This window comes from Melospiza melodia, chromosome 5 (genome assembly GCF_035770615.1).
Source record: "Melospiza melodia melodia isolate bMelMel2 chromosome 5, bMelMel2.pri, whole genome shotgun sequence".
Classification (NCBI taxonomy): domain Eukaryota; kingdom Metazoa; phylum Chordata; class Aves; order Passeriformes; family Passerellidae; genus Melospiza; species Melospiza melodia.
In genome coordinates, this window is record NC_086198.1 from 60142342 (window position 1) to 60158990 (window position 16649).

Genomic DNA, 16649 nt, shown 5'->3' on the forward strand with positions numbered 1-16649 from the left:
CCAGAAGCAGGGCAGCTGAGTTTTGTTTGCCAGAGAAAAGGGCCTTGGTTTGTGTTTGGGGGCATATGGCTGGGTGTGGCCAGCTGGCTCCTTAAAATGCACGATATGCAACATGGCTCCTAGACCCATAGTGGCACCAGTGCCAAGTCGGGCTGGTTTGATAGTACCAAGTGGCTCCTGCAATCTGCCATGAAAAATTTGGCAGGCGAGTTTTGTTTTCCAGGGAAAAGCGCCGTTGTTTGTGTTTGGGGGCCTGTGGCTGGGAGTGGCCGGCTGGCTCCTTAGAATCCACGATACGCAGCATGGTATCCAGACCCAAGGTGGCACCAGTGCCAAGTTGGGCTGGTTTGATAATACCAAGTGGTTCCTGCAAACTCCATCAAAAAGTTGGCAGGCGTGTTTTGTTTTCCAGGGAACAGCGCCGTTGATTTTGTTTGGGGGCCTGTGGCTGGGAGTGGCCGGCTGGCTCCTTAGAATCCACGATACGCAGGATGGTTCCCAGACCCAAGGTGGCACCAGTGCCAAGTCGGGCTGGTTTGATTACACCAAGTGGCTCCTGCAATCTGCCATCCAGAAGTGAGGCAGCTAAGTTTTGTTTGCGAGAAAAAAGGGCCGTGGTTTTTGTTGGGGGCCTGTGGCTGGGAGTAGCCGGCTGGCTCCTTAAAATCCACCATAGGCAGGATGGTTCCCAGACCCAAGGTGGCACCAGTGCCAAGTCGGGCTGGTTTGATAGTACCAAGTGGCTCCTGCAATCTGCCATCCAGAAGCGGGGAAGCTGAGTTTTGTTTGCCAGAGAAAAAGGCTGTGGTTTTTGTTTGGGGGCCTGTGGCTGGCAGTGGCCGGCTGGCTCCTGAAAATCCACGATACGCAGCATGGTTCCCAGACCTAAGGTGGCACCAGTACAAAGTGGGGCTCGTTTGACAGTGTCAAGTGCCTCCTGCAATCTCCCATCCAGAAGCGGGGCAGCTGAGTTTTTTTTGCCAGGGAAACGGACCTTTGTTTTTGATTGGGGTCTGTGGCCGAGAGTGGTCGGCTGTCTCCTGACAATCCACAATACGCAGGATGGTTCCCAGACCAAAGGTGGCACCAGTGCCAAGTCGGGCTGGTTTGATAGTACCAAGTGCCTCCTGCAATCTGCCATCCAGAAGCGGGGCAGCTGAGTTTTGTTTGCCAGAGAAAAGGGCCATGGGTTGTGTTTGGGGGCATATGGCTGGGAGTGGCCACCTGGCTCCTTAAAATGCACGATACGCCGCATGGTAACCAGACGCAAGGTGGCACCAGTGCCAAGTCGGGCTGTTTTTGTAGTACCCAGTGGCTCCTGCAATTTGCCATCCAGAAGCGGGGCAGCTAAATTTTGTTTGCTAGAGAAAAGGGCTGTGGTTTGTGTTTGGGGGCCTATGGCCGAGAGTGGTAGGCTGGCCCCTGAAAATCAACGATAGGCAGGATGGTTCCCAGATCCAAGGTGGCACCAGTGCCAAGTAAGGCTGGTTGTATGGTTCAAAGTGACTCCTGCAATCTGCCATCCAGAAGCGGGACAGCTGAGTTTTTTTTGCCAGAGAAAAGGTCCGTGGTTTCTTTTTGGGGCATACGGCTGGGAATTGCCGGCTGGCTCCTTAAAATGCTCGATACGCAGGATGGTTCCCAGAGCCAAGGTGGCACCACTGCCAAGTCGGGCTCTTTTTGTAGTACCAAGTGCGTCCTGCAATTTGCCATCCAGAAGAGGGGCAGTTGAGTTTTGTTTGCCAGAGAAAAGGGCCGAGGTTTGTGTTTGGGAGCATATGGCTGGGAATGACCGGCTGGCCCCTGAAAATCCACGATACGCCGGATGGTTCCCAGATCCAAGGTGGTACCATTACCAAGTCGGGCTGGTTTGATAGTCCCAAGTGGCTCCTGCAAACTGCCATCCAGAAGCGGGGCAGCTGAGTTTTGTTTGCCAGGGAAATGGGCCGTTGTTTGTGTTTGGGGGCCTGTGGCTGGGAGTGTTCGGCTGGTTCCTGAATATGTACGATACGCAGGATTGTTCCCAGATCCAAGGTGGCAGCAGTGCCATGTTGTGCTGCTGTGATAGTCCCAAGTGGCTCCTGCAATCTGCCATCCAGAAGTGGGGCAGCTGATTTTTGTTTGCCAGAGAAAAGGTCCGTGGTTTGTGTTTGGGGGCATATGGCTGAGAGTGGCCGGCTGGCCCCTGAAAATCCACGATACACAGGATGGTTCCCAGATCCAAGGTGGCACCTGTGCCAAGTCGGGCTGATTTGATAGTACTAAGTAGCTCCTGCAATCTGTCATCCAGAAGCGGGGCAGCTTACTTTTGTTTGCCAGGGAAACGGGCCGAGGTTTCTGTTTGGGGGCCTATGGCTGGGAGTGACCGGCTGGCTCCTGAAAAGCTACAATAGGCAGCATGGTTCCCAGAGCCAAGGTGGCACCAGTGCCAAGTTGGGCTGGTTTGATAGTACCAAGTGGCTCCTGCAATCTGCCATCCAGAAGCAGGGCAGCTGAGTTTTGTTTGCCAGAGAAAAGGGCCTTGGTTTGTGTTTGGGGGCATATGGCTGGGTGTGGCCAGCTGGCTCCTTAAAATGCACGATATGCAACATGGCTCCTAGACCCATAGTGGCACCAGTGCCAAGTCGGGCTGGTTTGATAGTACCAAGTGGCTCCTGCAATCTTCCATGATCACGTGGAGAAATACTTTCTGGTTTCAGCCATATGCTCTTTCTTCTCTCCCTCAACTTCTCTATCACCTCTCATCTGGTTCACATGCGCTGTCTTCAAGGTCCACAGGCTACTTTTCACAGAATCTTCTGGCCTGATGAAGTAAGAATGATGAATAGAACAGAGCTGGGATCTATTTTCCAGTTTGGATAAAATGCATTCTGCACACAAATCCATGGAGAACGGGCTGCCTCAATGCCCAGAAAATCTTTCACTCCTGCTAGTGTTCTACGTCAACCGCAACTTAGTCTGAAAGAAAAGCTTTTTCTCTGAGAGCATCTGAGAGGTTTGCATGAAGCACTGATATCTGACATATGCAATTTTGAATAGGAGAGGAAAAAGAAAATGGCAAGGAGTTTTTAATTTTAGTGGTTTCAATTTTAATTTCCGTGCACTTTTTCAAAACTTGTCAGCTCAAATGCCCATCAACATCTTTTAGTCATCTGTAAGTCAGTATTCATATAAAATGTGCTTCAAATCCAAAGAATTTCAAATTTGCACTCCAAGCTTCTATGCCTAGATTTATGATTTCCTACACATATTAGATGAAAGGAAGGCCTTTTTTACTGTGGGAGTGCTGGAACACTGGAACAGGTTGCCCAGAGAAGTTGTGGGTGTCCCATCCCTGAAAGTATTCAAGGTCACCTTGGACGGGGCTTGGAGCAGCAACAAAGGAGAAGCTTGATGGTAGAGAAACAAAGTTGGACTATAGAAGAAACTCGGATTGAAGTATAGGATCAAGTTTTCTCTCAGCTCTTGGGGTAAATTCAAAGTTGTACAAAATGACATTTATCTGTGCTATTCACTACTGTAACAGAAAGTTTCATGAAAACTGTACAGAAGATAGTAAATTTTAAAAGAGATAAGAATTACAGCATAAAATCCATGGGATAGGTTACAACATGAGACACTCTCTAAGAGAAAATCTCTGTGTTTCAGCACTTCATCGGGGTAAGATTTCATGAAGTGCCAAAGAAGGCGGCAAAATATCATTCGGGACATTATTTACTGGAATTCAGCCTGGCCATTAGTAGGAACTGCCTTTGAACATATCATGTAGATATACCACACACACTTTCCCTTCACTGAAAAATTACTGTTTACAACAAATAAGCAATTGACGATCAAAATTGATTGAAAGCATCTTAAACATGTCAAGTATTTCATTGTAGATGATCTGTGATCCAAATGCTTCTTCCACCTTCGAGAGGGACAGAAGAATTCTTCCATATCATGATGGTTTAAAATTGTATCAACCAATGTTTTCTGCTGAAAAGATATCATTTATTTTTTTCTATTTTTGGAAGAAAATATTCCTAGACATACAACAGGTGAGAACTAAGTAATTTTAAAGAAACAAATGAAATGAAAATATTCTGTAAATAGAATGAAATGAAAAGCTGTGTTTTAAATAGGAGCTAAATATGAAACAGAATTTTTGTACCAGGCATTTGAATTACTGCACCAGCTCTTTTGCCCATCAAGAGAGGCATTTAGCATTTCAGTCTTTTCCAAGGTGTTCATGATCTGCTATGCTGATCTCTGTGTGTGCCTAGGTGTGTGTGGAGGGGGGGGCATATGAAGGGGAGTGTGTATGTTTGCTTTACAATTGTTGTGGCAGATTCATGCCTCAGCTCCACATTTTGTTTTAAAAAGGTCACACCGAGTGGATATGAAGTTTACTATCAACAAGAGATCGATTCCCAAATCATCCATTTGACTCTCCCTTATAAATCATGTGCTTTGTTGCATATTTTATCAAATATACTTTCAAGCCAGATGGAGGAAGGAGGATGTGGGAATCCCTCCACCATCTTGCAACTTTTATGTAAGTAGGTTTTCAAGAAAATCATCATTTCTCTTTTAAATATGTCTGGAACAGGCATGATGGTAGTGTCAACCTGTTGGAGTTTTTGTTGCTGGAAGAAGTTGTACAAAAGGATTGGTTTTTACATTGACCAGTTACTGAATCAAGCGCAGGAATACATTGGAAATTTAGCTGGGGGTTCCTTTTCCCAGCAGACTACTTCTAGAACGAGCTTGTACACTGAAGCTGACTCTTTTGCTCTCTTTTTGTTTCTTTCCTATTTTCTTGGCTTCTTTGCCACTATCTAGACAATTTTGGAACTTTGTTCCCAACTAAAATGGTTTCAATAGTCTGATTGTGATCATACATTTTTACAAGGAATTTTTAAAATCTTTCCTCGAGTCCAGAAAGTCAAGGACTTAGATCTTTTTCTTCCCTTATCAATATTGCCATGAAATTGATAAATAAAGACCAACTCTTTATTTTTGTTTTTAACCCACGTAGATAATTCCCATCCATTAATCCATTTTGTGGACCAATAGCTGCCATTCTGATGGAAGCTGTCACTTCTTAACAATAGGCATTCTGTGACTATGTTGACTGCACTTTGGGTGAAGATCCTAACTGGTCTTAGATATACATAGGGAGAAATTTGCTCAGCCAGTGTCAGTCTTAAGCATGCGTATCAGAAGATCTTTCTAGAGCTGGGAATTTTCCCATGAAAGGGAATCAGTTAGGGAAGAGACACTTGTGCCAGAGTTTTACATTCTTCTTGAACACTGCTTAAGGAACTTAGATGCCATGTCCATTTGGATCTCTGTCTGCACAGAACTTTGTCATGCCAGCGCTTTGAAATGCATCTTGAAGAGAATTCACTAGCACAGAATGAAAGAGAGTGGAAGGGGTTGGTGGGGCTAACCAGGCCCAACCCCCCTGCCTAAACCAGGATACCTAGAGCCTCTTGCCCAGGATTCTATCTGGGTGTACTTTTAATGTCTTCAAAGATCCAGGCTCCACAATCTTTCTGGGCAGTCTGTGCCGTGGTTCAGTCACCCTGACAGTAAAGAAACATTTACTGATGTTCAAAGGCAATCTCCTGTATTTCAGTGTGTGCCCACTGCCTCTTGTCTTTTCCCTCAGCATCACTGAAAAGACACTGATTCCCTCCCCTTTGCACTATTGCTTCCATATGTATGTGTGATGCCATGTAGAGGTATGTCAAAAACCTCCCTGAAGCCCAGGCAGATAATATTCCCTTCATCTACCAGTCAAGTTGATTCATCAGAGGAGTTTAAAGTGATGTTCAGCATGAAATTCCCCTGAAAAATCATGCTAACTACATTATTTGGTCATCTGTCATGTGCCTGGCAAGGATTTCCAGGAAGAGCTGCTTCATCAACTTCCTGGGGATAAAAAAGAGGCTGGCTGGTTTGTACTATGGCGAGTCCTCTTAATTGCCTTTTTTGAAGATGGGTGTCATTTGCTAACATCCACTCTTTAGCCTCTCTTGTCGTCTACATCTTAGCAAAACGCTTTTCCACTATGTCAGGCTAGGAAAAACTGTGCCAGCACAGAAAACATCTCCCATCGTGTTCTAGAAGTTGCACGGATGTCTGCCAAGTGTTTGGCAGGAAGAAAAGAAAAGTTGTCCAAAACAGCTTCCAATCGAATGTTCCTGTGATTGGAAAAGTCAGGAGAGTGCAAAGGTACTGTTTTCTATCAGTTGGCAAGGTGCGCACACAATCCCAGTGTTGTACAGCTTGCTTCTTCACCTTCCCGAAGCTGCCGCTCTCGCCGGCTGCCGGAGCCCAAGAAGCGGCTTCTTCGCGCAAAGACGATTGTGCCGCTCACAGTGCTCTCCTTAGCGCGGCTTCTGCCGAAAGACGCCCGGCAGCGGCTCTTACCTCCGGAGAGCATCCTACCTTCGTCTTTAGCTCCTCTTCTCATCTACACCTCGGCAAAAAGCTTTTCCACTATGTCTGGCTAGGAAAAACTGTGCCAGCACAGAAAACATCTCCCATCGTGTTCTAGAAGTTGCACGGATGTCTGCCAAGTGTTTGGCAGGAAGAAAAGAAAAGTTGTCCAAAACAGCTTCCAATCGAATGTTCCTGTGATTGGAAAAGTCAGGAGAGTGCAAAGGTACTGTTTTCTATCAGTTGGCAAGGTGCGCACACAATCCCAGTGTTGTACAGCTTGCTTCTTCACCTTCCCGAAGCTGCCGCTCTCGCCGGCTGCCGGAGCCCAAGAAGCGGCTTCTTCGCGCAAAGACGATTGTGCCGCTCACAGGGCTCTCCTTAGCGCGGCTTCTGCCGAAAGACGCCCGGCAGCGGCTCTTACCTCCGGAGAGCATCCTACCTTCGTCTTTCGCGTCTTATGTAGTCTACATCTTAGCAAAACGCTTTTCCACTATGTCTGGCTAGGAAAAACCGTGCCAGCACAGAAAACATCTCCCATCGTGTTCTAGAAGTTGCACGGATGTCTGCCAAGTGTTTGGCAGGAAGAAAAGTTGTAAAAAACAGCTTCCAATCGAATGTTCCTGTGATTGGAAAAGTCAGGAGAGTGCAAAGGTACTGTTTTCTATCAGTTGGCAAGGTGCGCACACAATCCCAGTGTTGTACAGCTTGCTTCTTCACCTTCCCGAAGCTGCCACTCTGAGGAGGTAAGAGCCGCTGCCGGGCGTCTTTCGGCAGAAGCCGCGCTAAGGAGAGCACTGTGAGCGGCACAATCGTCTTTGCGCGAAGAAGCCGCTTCTTGGGCTCCGGCAGCCGGCGAGAGCGGCATCTTCGGGAAGGTGAAGAAGCAAGCTGTACAACACTGGGATTGTGTGCGCACCTTGCCAACTGATAGAAAACAGTACCTTTGCACTCTCCTGAATTTTCCAATCACAGGAACATTCGATTGGAAGCGTTTTAGACAACTTTTCTTTTCTTCCTGCCAAACACTTGGCAGACATCCGTGCAACTTCTAGAACACGATGGGAGATGTTTTCTGTGCTGGCACAGTTTTTCCTAGCCAGACATAGTGGAAAAGCGTTTTGCTAAGATGTAGACTACAAAAGACGCGAAAGACGAAGGTAGGATGCTCTCCGGAGGTAAGAGCCGCTGCCGGGCGTCTTTCGGCAGAAGCCGCGCTAAGGAGAGCACTGTGAGCGGCACAATCGTCTTTGCGCGAAGAAGCCGCTTCTTCGGTTCCGGGAGCCGGCGAGAGCGGCAGCTTCGGGAAGGTGAAGAAGCAAGCTGTACAACACTGGGATTGTGTGCGCACCTTGCCAACTGATAGAAAACAGTACCTTTGCACTCTCCTGACTTTTCCAATCACAGGAACATTCGATTGGAAGCTGTTTTGGACAACTTTTCTTCCTGCCAAACACTTGGCAGACATCCGTGCAACTTCTAGAACACGATGGGAGATGTTTTCTGTGCTGGCACAGTTTTTCCTAGCCAGACATAGTGGAAAAGCGTTTTGCTAAGATGTAGACTACAAAAGACGCGAAAGACGAAGGTAGGATGCTCTCCGGAGGTAAGAGCCGCTGCCGGGCGTCTTTCGGCAGAAGCCGCGCTAAGGAGAGCCCTGTGAGCGGCACAATCGTCTTTGCGCGAAGAAGCCGCTTCTTGGGCTCCGGCAGCCGGCGAGAGCGGCAGCTTCGGGAAGGTGAAGAAGCAAGCTGTACAACACTGGGATTGTGTGCGCACCTTGCCAACTGATAGAAAACAGTACCTTTGCACTCTCCTGACTTTTCCAATCACAGGAACATTCGATTGGAAGCTGTTTTGGACAACTTTTCTTTTCTTCCTGCCAAACACTTGGCAGACATCCGTGCAACTTCTAGAACACGATGGGAGATGTTTTCTGTGCTGGCACAGTTTTTCCTAGCCAGACATAGTGGAAAAGCGTTTTGCTAAGATGTAGACTATATAAGACGCGAAAGACGAAGGTAGGATGCTCTCCGGAGGTAAGAGCCGCTGCCGGGCGTCTTTCGGCAGAAGCCGCGCTAAGGAGAGCCCTGTGAGTGGCACAATCGTCTTTGCGCGAAGAAGCCGCTTCTTGGGCTCCGGCAGCCGGCGAGAGCGGCAGCTTCGGGAAGGTGAAGAAGCAAGCTGTACAACACTGGGATTGTGTGCGCACCTTGCCAACTGATAGAAAACAGTACCTTTGCACTCTCCTGACTTTTCCAATCACAGGAACATTCGATTGGAAGCTGTTTTGGACAACTTTTCTTTTCTTCCTGCCAAACACTTGGCAGACATCCGTGCAACTTCTAGAACACGATGGGAGATGTTTTCTGTGCTGGCACAGTTTTTCCTAGCCAGACATAGTGGAAAAGCTTTTTGCCGAGGTGTAGATGAGAAGAGGAGCTAAAGACGAAGGTAGGATGCTCTCCGGAGGTAAGAGCCGCTGCCGGGCGTCTTTCGGCAGAAGCCGCGCTAAGGAGAGCCCTGTGACCGGCACAATCGTCTTTGCGCGAAGAAGCCGCTTCTTGGGCTCCGGCAGCCGGCGAGAGCGGCAGCTTCGGGAAGGTGAAGAAGCAAGCTGTACAACACTGGGATTGTGTGCGCACCTTGCCAACTGATAGAAAACAGTACCTTTGCACTCTCCTGACTTTTCCAATCACAGGAACATTCGATTGGAAGCTGTTTTGGACAACTTTTCTTTTCTTCCTGCCAAACACTTGGCAGACATCCGTGCAACTTCTAGAACACGATGGGAGATGTTTTCTGTGCTGGCACAGTTTTTCCTAGCCAGACATAGTGGAAAAGCGTTTTGCTAAGATGTAGACTACAAAAGACGCGAAAGACGAAGGTAGGATGCTCTCCGGAGGTAAGAGCCGCTGCCGGGCGTCTTTCGGCAGAAGCCGCGCTAAGGAGAGCACTGTGAGCGGCACAATCGTCTTTGCGCGAAGAAGCCGCTTCTTGGGCTCCGGCAGCCGGCGAGAGCGGCAGCTTCGGGAAGGTGAAGAAGCAAGCTGTACAACACTGGGATTGTGTGCGCACCTTGCCAACTGATAGAAAACAGTACCTTTGCACTCTCCTGACTTTTCCAATCACAGGAACATTCGATTGGAAGCTGTTTTGGACAACTTTTCTTTTCTTCCTGCCAAACACTTGGCAGACATCCGTGCAACTTCTAGAACACGATGGGAGATGTTTTCTGTGCTGGCACAGTTTTTCCTAGCCAGACATAGTGGAAAAGCGTTTTGCCGAGGTGTAGATGAGAAGAGGAGCTAAAGACGAAGGTAGGATGCTCTCCGGAGGTAAGAGCCGCTGCCGGGCGTCTTTCGGCAGAAGCCGCGCTAAGGAGAGCACTGTGAGCGGCACAATCGTCTTTGCGCGAAGAAGCCGCTTCTTGGGCTCCGGCAGCCGGCGAGAGCGGCAGCTTCGGGAAGGTGAAGAAGCAAGCTGTACAACACTGGGATTGTGTGCGCACCTTGCCAACTGATAGAAAACAGTACCTTTGCACTCTCCTGACTTTTCCAATCACAGGAACATTCGATTGGAAGCTGTTTTGGACAACTTTTCTTTTCTTCCTGCCAAACACTTGGCAGACATCCGTGCAACTTCTAGAACACGATGGGAGATGTTTTCTGTGCTGGCACAGTTTTTCCTAGCCAGACATAGTGGAAAAGCGTTTTGCTAAGATGTAGACTACAAAAGACGCGAAAGACGAAGGTAGGATGCTCTCCGGAGGTAAGAGCCGCTGCCGGGCGTCTTTCGGCAGAAGCCGCGCTAAGGAGAGCACTGTGAGCGGCACAATCGTCTTTGCGCGAAGAAGCCGCTTCTTGGGCTCCGGCAGCCGGCGAGAGCGGCAGCTTCGGGAAGGTGAAGAAGCAAGCTGTACAACACTGGGATTGTGTGCGCACCTTGCCAACTGATAGAAAACAGTACCTTTGCACTCTCCTGACTTTTCCAATCACATGAACATTCGATTGGAAGCTGTTTTGGACAACTTTTCTTTTCTTCCTGCCAAACACTTGGCAGACATCCGTGCAACTTCTAGAACACGATGGGAGATGTTTTCTGTGCTGGCACAGTTTTTCCTAGCCAGACATAGTGGAAAAGCGTTTTGCCGAGGTGTAGATGAGAAGAGGAGCTAAAGACGAAGGTAGGATGCTCTCCGGAGGTAAGAGCCGCTGCCGGGCGTCTTTCGACAGAAGCCGCGCTAAGGAGAGCACTGTGAGCTGCACAATCGTCTTTGCACGAAGAAGCCGCTTCTTGGGCTCCGGCAGCCGGCGAGAGCGGCAGCTTCGGGAAGGTGAAGAAGCAAGCTGTACAACACTGGGATTGTGTGCGCACCTTGCCAACTGATAGAAAACAGTACCTTTGCACTCTCCTGACTTTTCCAATCACATGAACATTCGATTGGAAGCTGTTTTGGACAACTTTTCTTTTCTTCCTGCCAAACACTTGGCAGACATCCGTGCAACTTCTAGAACACGATGGGAGATGTTTTCTGTGCTGGCACAGTTTTTCCTAGCCAGACATAGTGGAAAAGCGTTTTGCTAAGATGTAGACGACAAGAGAGGCTAAAGAGTAGATGTTAGCAAATGACACCCATCTTCAAAAAAGGCAATTAAGAGGACTCGCCATAGTACAAACCAGCCAGCCTCTTTTTTATCCCCAGGAAGTTGATGAAGCAGCTCTTCCTGGAAATCCTTGCCAGGCACATGACAGATGACCAAGTAATGTAGTTAGCAATATTTTTCAGGGGAATTTCATGCTGAACATCACTTTAAACTCCTCTGATGAATCAACTTGACTGGTAGATGAAGGGAATATTATCTGCCTGGGCTTCAGGGAGGTTTTTGACATACCTCTACATGGCATCACACATACATATGGAAGCAATAGTGCAAAGGGGAGGGAATCAGTGTCTTTTCAGTGATGCTGAGGGAAAAGACAAGAGGCAGTGGGCACACACTGAAATACAGGAGATTGCCTTTGAACATCAGTAAATGTTTCTTTACTGTCAGGGTGACTGAACCACGGCACAGACTGCCCAGAAAGATTGTGGAGCCTGGATCTTTGAAGACATTAAAAGTACACCCAGATAGAATCCTGGGCAAGAGGCTCTAGGTATCCTGGTTTAGGCAGGGGGGTTGGGCCTGGTTAGCCCCACCAACCCCTTCCACTCTCTTTCATTCTGTGCTAGTGAATTCTCTTCAAGATGCATTTCAAAGCGCTGGCATGACAAAGTTCTGTGCAGACAGAGATCCAAATGGACATGGCATCTAAGTTCCTTAAGCAGTGTTCAAGAAGAATGTAAAACTCTGGCACAAGTGTCTCTTCCCTAACTGAATCCCTTTCATGGGAAAATTCCCAGCTCTAGAAAGATCTTCTGATACGCATGCTTAAGACTGACACTGGCTGAGCAAATTTCTCCCTATGTATATCTAAGACCAGTTAGGATCTTCACCCAAAGTGCAGTCAACATAGTCACAGAATGCCTATTGTTAAGAAGTGACAGCTTCCATCAGAATGGCAGCTATTGGTCCACAAAATGGATTAATGGATGGGAATTATCTACGTGGGTTAAAAACAAAAATAAAGAGTTGGTCTTTATTTATCAATTTCATGGCAATATTGATAAGGGAAGAAAAAGATCTAAGTCCTTGACTTTCTGGACTCGAGGAAAGATTTTAAAAATTCCTTGTAAAAATGTATGATCACAATCAGACTATTGAAACCATTTTAGTTGGGAACAAAGTTCCAAAATTGTCTAGATAGTGGCAAAGAAGCCAAGAAAATAGGAAAGAAACAAAAAGAGAGCAAAAGAGTCAGCTTCAGTGTACAAGCTCGTTCTAGAAGTAGTCTGCTGGGAAAAGGAACCCCCAGCTAAATTTCCAATGTATTCCTGCGCTTGATTCAGTAACTGGTCAATGTAAAAACCAATCCTTTTGTACAACTTCTTCCAGCAACAAAAACTCCAACAGGTTGACACTACCATCATGCCTGTTCCAGACATATTTAAAAGAGAAATGATGATTTTCTTGAAAACCTACTTACATAAAAGTTGCAAGATGGTGGAGGGATTCCCACATCCTCCTTCCTCCATCTGGCTTGAAAGTATATTTGATAAAATATGCAACAAAGCACATGATTTATAAGGGAGAGTCAAATGGATGATTTGGGAATCGATCTCTTGTTGATAGTAAACTTCATATCCACTCGGTGTGACCTTTTTAAAACAAAATGTGGAGCTGAGGCATGAATCTGCCACAACAATTGTAAAGCAAACATACACACTCCCCTTCATATGCCCCCCCTCCACACACACCTAGGCACACACAGAGATCAGCATAGCAGATCATGAACACCTTGGAAAAGACTGAAATGCTAAATGCCTCTCTTGATGGGCAAAAGAGCTGGTGCAGTAATTCAAATGCCTGGTACAAAAATTCTGTTTAATATTTAGCTCCTATTTAAAACACAGCTTTTCATTTCATTCTATTTACAGAATATTTTCATTTCATTTGTTTCTTTAAAATTACTTAGTTCTCACCTGTTGTATGTCTAGGAATATTTTCTTCCAAAAATAGAAAAAAATAAATGATATCTTTTCAGCAGAAAACATTGGTTGATACAATTTTAAACCATCATGATATGGAAGAATTCTTCTGTCCCTCTCGAAGGTGGAAGAAGCATTTGGATCACAGATCATCTACAATGAAATACTTGACATGTTTAAGATGCTTTCAATCAATTTTGATCGTCAATTGCTTATTTGTTGTAAACAGTAATTTTTCAGTGAAGGGAAAGCGTGTGTGGTATATCTACATGATATGTTCAAAGGCAGTTCCTACTAATGGCCAGGCTGAATTCCAGTAAATAATGTCCCGAATGATATTTTGCCGCCTTCTTTGGCACTTCATGAAATCTTACCCCGATGAAGTGCTGAAACACAGAGATTTTCTCTTAGAGAGTGTCTCATGTTGTAACCTATCCCATGGATTTTATGCTGTAATTCTTATCTCTTTTAAAATTTACTATCTTCTGTACAGTTTTCATGAAACTTTCTGTTACAGTAGTGAATAGCACAGATAAATGTCATTTTGTACAACTTTGAATTTACCCCAAGAGCTGAGAGAAAACTTGATCCTATACTTCAATCCGAGTTTCTTCTATAGTCCAACTTTGTTTCTCTACCATCAAGCTTCTCCTTTGTTGCTGCTCCAAGCCCCGTCCAAGGTGACCTTGAATACTTTCAGGGATGGGACACCCACAACTTCTCTGGGCAACCTGTTCCAGTGTTCCAGCACTCCCACAGTAAAAAAGGCCTTCCTTTCATCTAATATGTGTAGGAAATCATAAATCTAGGCATAGAAGCTTGGAGTGCAAATTTGAAATTCTTTGGATTTGAAGCACATTTTATATGAATACTGACTTACAGATGACTAAAAGATGTTGATGGGCATTTGAGCTGACAAGTTTTGAAAAAGTGCACGGAAATTAAAATTGAAACCACTAAAATTAAAAACTCCTTGCCATTTTCTTTTTCCTCTCCTATTCAAAATTGCATATGTCAGATATCAGTGCTTCATGCAAACCTCTCAGATGCTCTCAGAGAAAAAGCTTTTCTTTCAGACTAAGTTGCGGTTGACGTAGAACACTAGCAGGAGTGAAAGATTTTCTGGGCATTGAGGCAGCCCGTTCTCCATGGATTTGTGTGCAGAATGCATTTTATCCAAACTGGAAAATAGATCCCAGCTCTGTTCTATTCATCATTCTTACTTCATCAGGCCAGAAGATTCTGTGAAAAGTAGCCTGTGGACCTTGAAGACAGCGCATGTGAACCAGATGAGAGGTGATAGAGAAGTTGAGGGAGAGAAGAAAGAGCATATGGCTGAAACCAGAAAGTATTTCTCCACGTGATCATGGAAGATTGCAGGAGCCACTTGGTACTATCAAACCAGCCCGACTTGGCACTGGTGCCACTATGGGTCTAGGAGCCATGTTGCATATCGTGCATTTTAAGGAGCCAGCTGGCCACACCCAGCCATATGCCCCCAAACACAAACCAAGGCCCTTTTCTCTGGCAAACAAAACTCAGCTGCCCTGCTTCTGGATGGCAGATTGCAGGAGCCACTTGGTACTATCAAACCAGCCCAACTTGGCACTGGTGCCACCTTGGCTCTGGGAACCATGCTGCCTATTGTAGCTTTTCAGGAGCCAGCCGGTCACTCCCAGCCATAGGCCCCCAAACAGAAACCTCGGCCCGTTTCCCTGGCAAACAAAAGTAAGCTGCCCCGCTTCTGGATGACAGATTGCAGGAGCTACTTAGTACTATCAAATCAGCCCGACTTGGCACAGGTGCCACCTTGGATCTGGGAACCATCCTGTGTATCGTGGATTTTCAGGGGCCAGCCGGCCACTCTCAGCCATATGCCCCCAAACACAAACCACGGACCTTTTCTCTGGCAAACAAAAATCAGCTGCCCCACTTCTGGATGGCAGATTGCAGGAGCCACTTGGGACTATCACAGCAGCACAACATGGCACTGCTGCCACCTTGGATCTGGGAACAATCCTGCGTATCGTACATATTCAGGAACCAGCCGAACACTCCCAGCCACAGGCCCCCAAACACAAACAACGGCCCATTTCCCTGGCAAACAAAACTCAGCTGCCCCGCTTCTGGATGGCAGTTTGCAGGAGCCACTTGGGACTATCAAACCAGCCCGACTTGGTAATGGTACCACCTTGGATCTGGGAACCATCCGGCGTATCGTGGATTTTCAGGGGCCAGCCGGTCATTCCCAGCCATATGCTCCCAAACACAAACCTCGGCCCTTTTCTCTGGCAAACAAAACTCAACTGCCCCTCTTCTGGATGGCAAATTGCAGGACGCACTTGGTACTACAAAAAGAGCCCGACTTGGCAGTGGTGCCACCTTGGCTCTGGGAACCATCCTGCGTATCGAGCATTTTAAGGAGCCAGCCGGCAATTCCCAGCCGTATGCCCCAAAAAGAAACCACGGACCTTTTCTCTGGCAAAAAAAACTCAGCTGTCCCGCTTCTGGATGGCAGATTGCAGGAGTCACTTTGAACCATACAACCAGCCTTACTTGGCACTGGTGCCACCTTGGATCTGGGAACCATCCTGCCTATCGTTGATTTTCAGGGGCCAGCCTACCACTCTCGGCCATAGGCCCCCAAACACAAACCACAGCCCTTTTCTCTAGCAAACAAAATTTAGCTGCCCCGCTTCTGGATGGCAAATTGCAGGAGCCACTGGGTACTACAAAAACAGCCCGACTTGGCACTGGTGCCACCTTGCGTCTGGTTACCATGCGGCGTATCGTGCATTTTAAGGAGCCAGGTGGCCACTCCCAGCCATATGCCCCCAAACACAACCCATGGCCCTTTTCTCTGGCAAACAAAACTCAGCTGCCCCGCTTCTGGATGGCAGATTGCAGGAGGCACTTGGTACTATCAAACCAGCCCGACTTGGCACTGGTGCCACCTTTGGTCTGGGAACCATCCTGCGTATTGTGGATTGTCAGGAGACAGCCGACCACTCTCGGCCACAGACCCCAATCAAAAACAAAGGTCCGTTTCCCTGGCAAAAAAAACTCAGCTGCCCCGCTTCTGGATGGGAGATTGCAGGAGGCACTTGACACTGTCAAACGAGCCCCACTTTGTACTGGTGCCACCTTAGGTCTGGGAACCATGCTGCGTATCGTGGATTTTCAGGAGCCAGCCGGCCACTGCCAGCCACAGGCCCCCAAACAAAAACCACAGCCTTTTTCTCTGGCAAACAAAACTCAGCTTCCCCGCTTCTGGATGGCAGATTGCAGGAGCCACTTGGTACTATCAAACCAGCCCGACTTGGCACTGGTGCCACCTTGGGTCTGGGAACCATCCTGCCTATGGTGGATTTTAAGGAGCCAGCCGGCTACTCCCAGCCACAGGCCCCCAACAAAAACCACGGCCCTTTTTTCTCGCAAACAAAACTTAGCTGCCTCACTTCTGGATGGCAGATTGCAGGAGCCACTTGGTGTAATCAAACCAGCCCGACTTGGCACTGGTGCCACCTTGGGTCTGGGAACCATCCTGCGTATCGTGGATTCTAAGGAGCCAGCCGGCCACTCCCAGCCACAGGCCCCCAAACAAAATCAACGGCGCTTTTCCCTGGAAAAC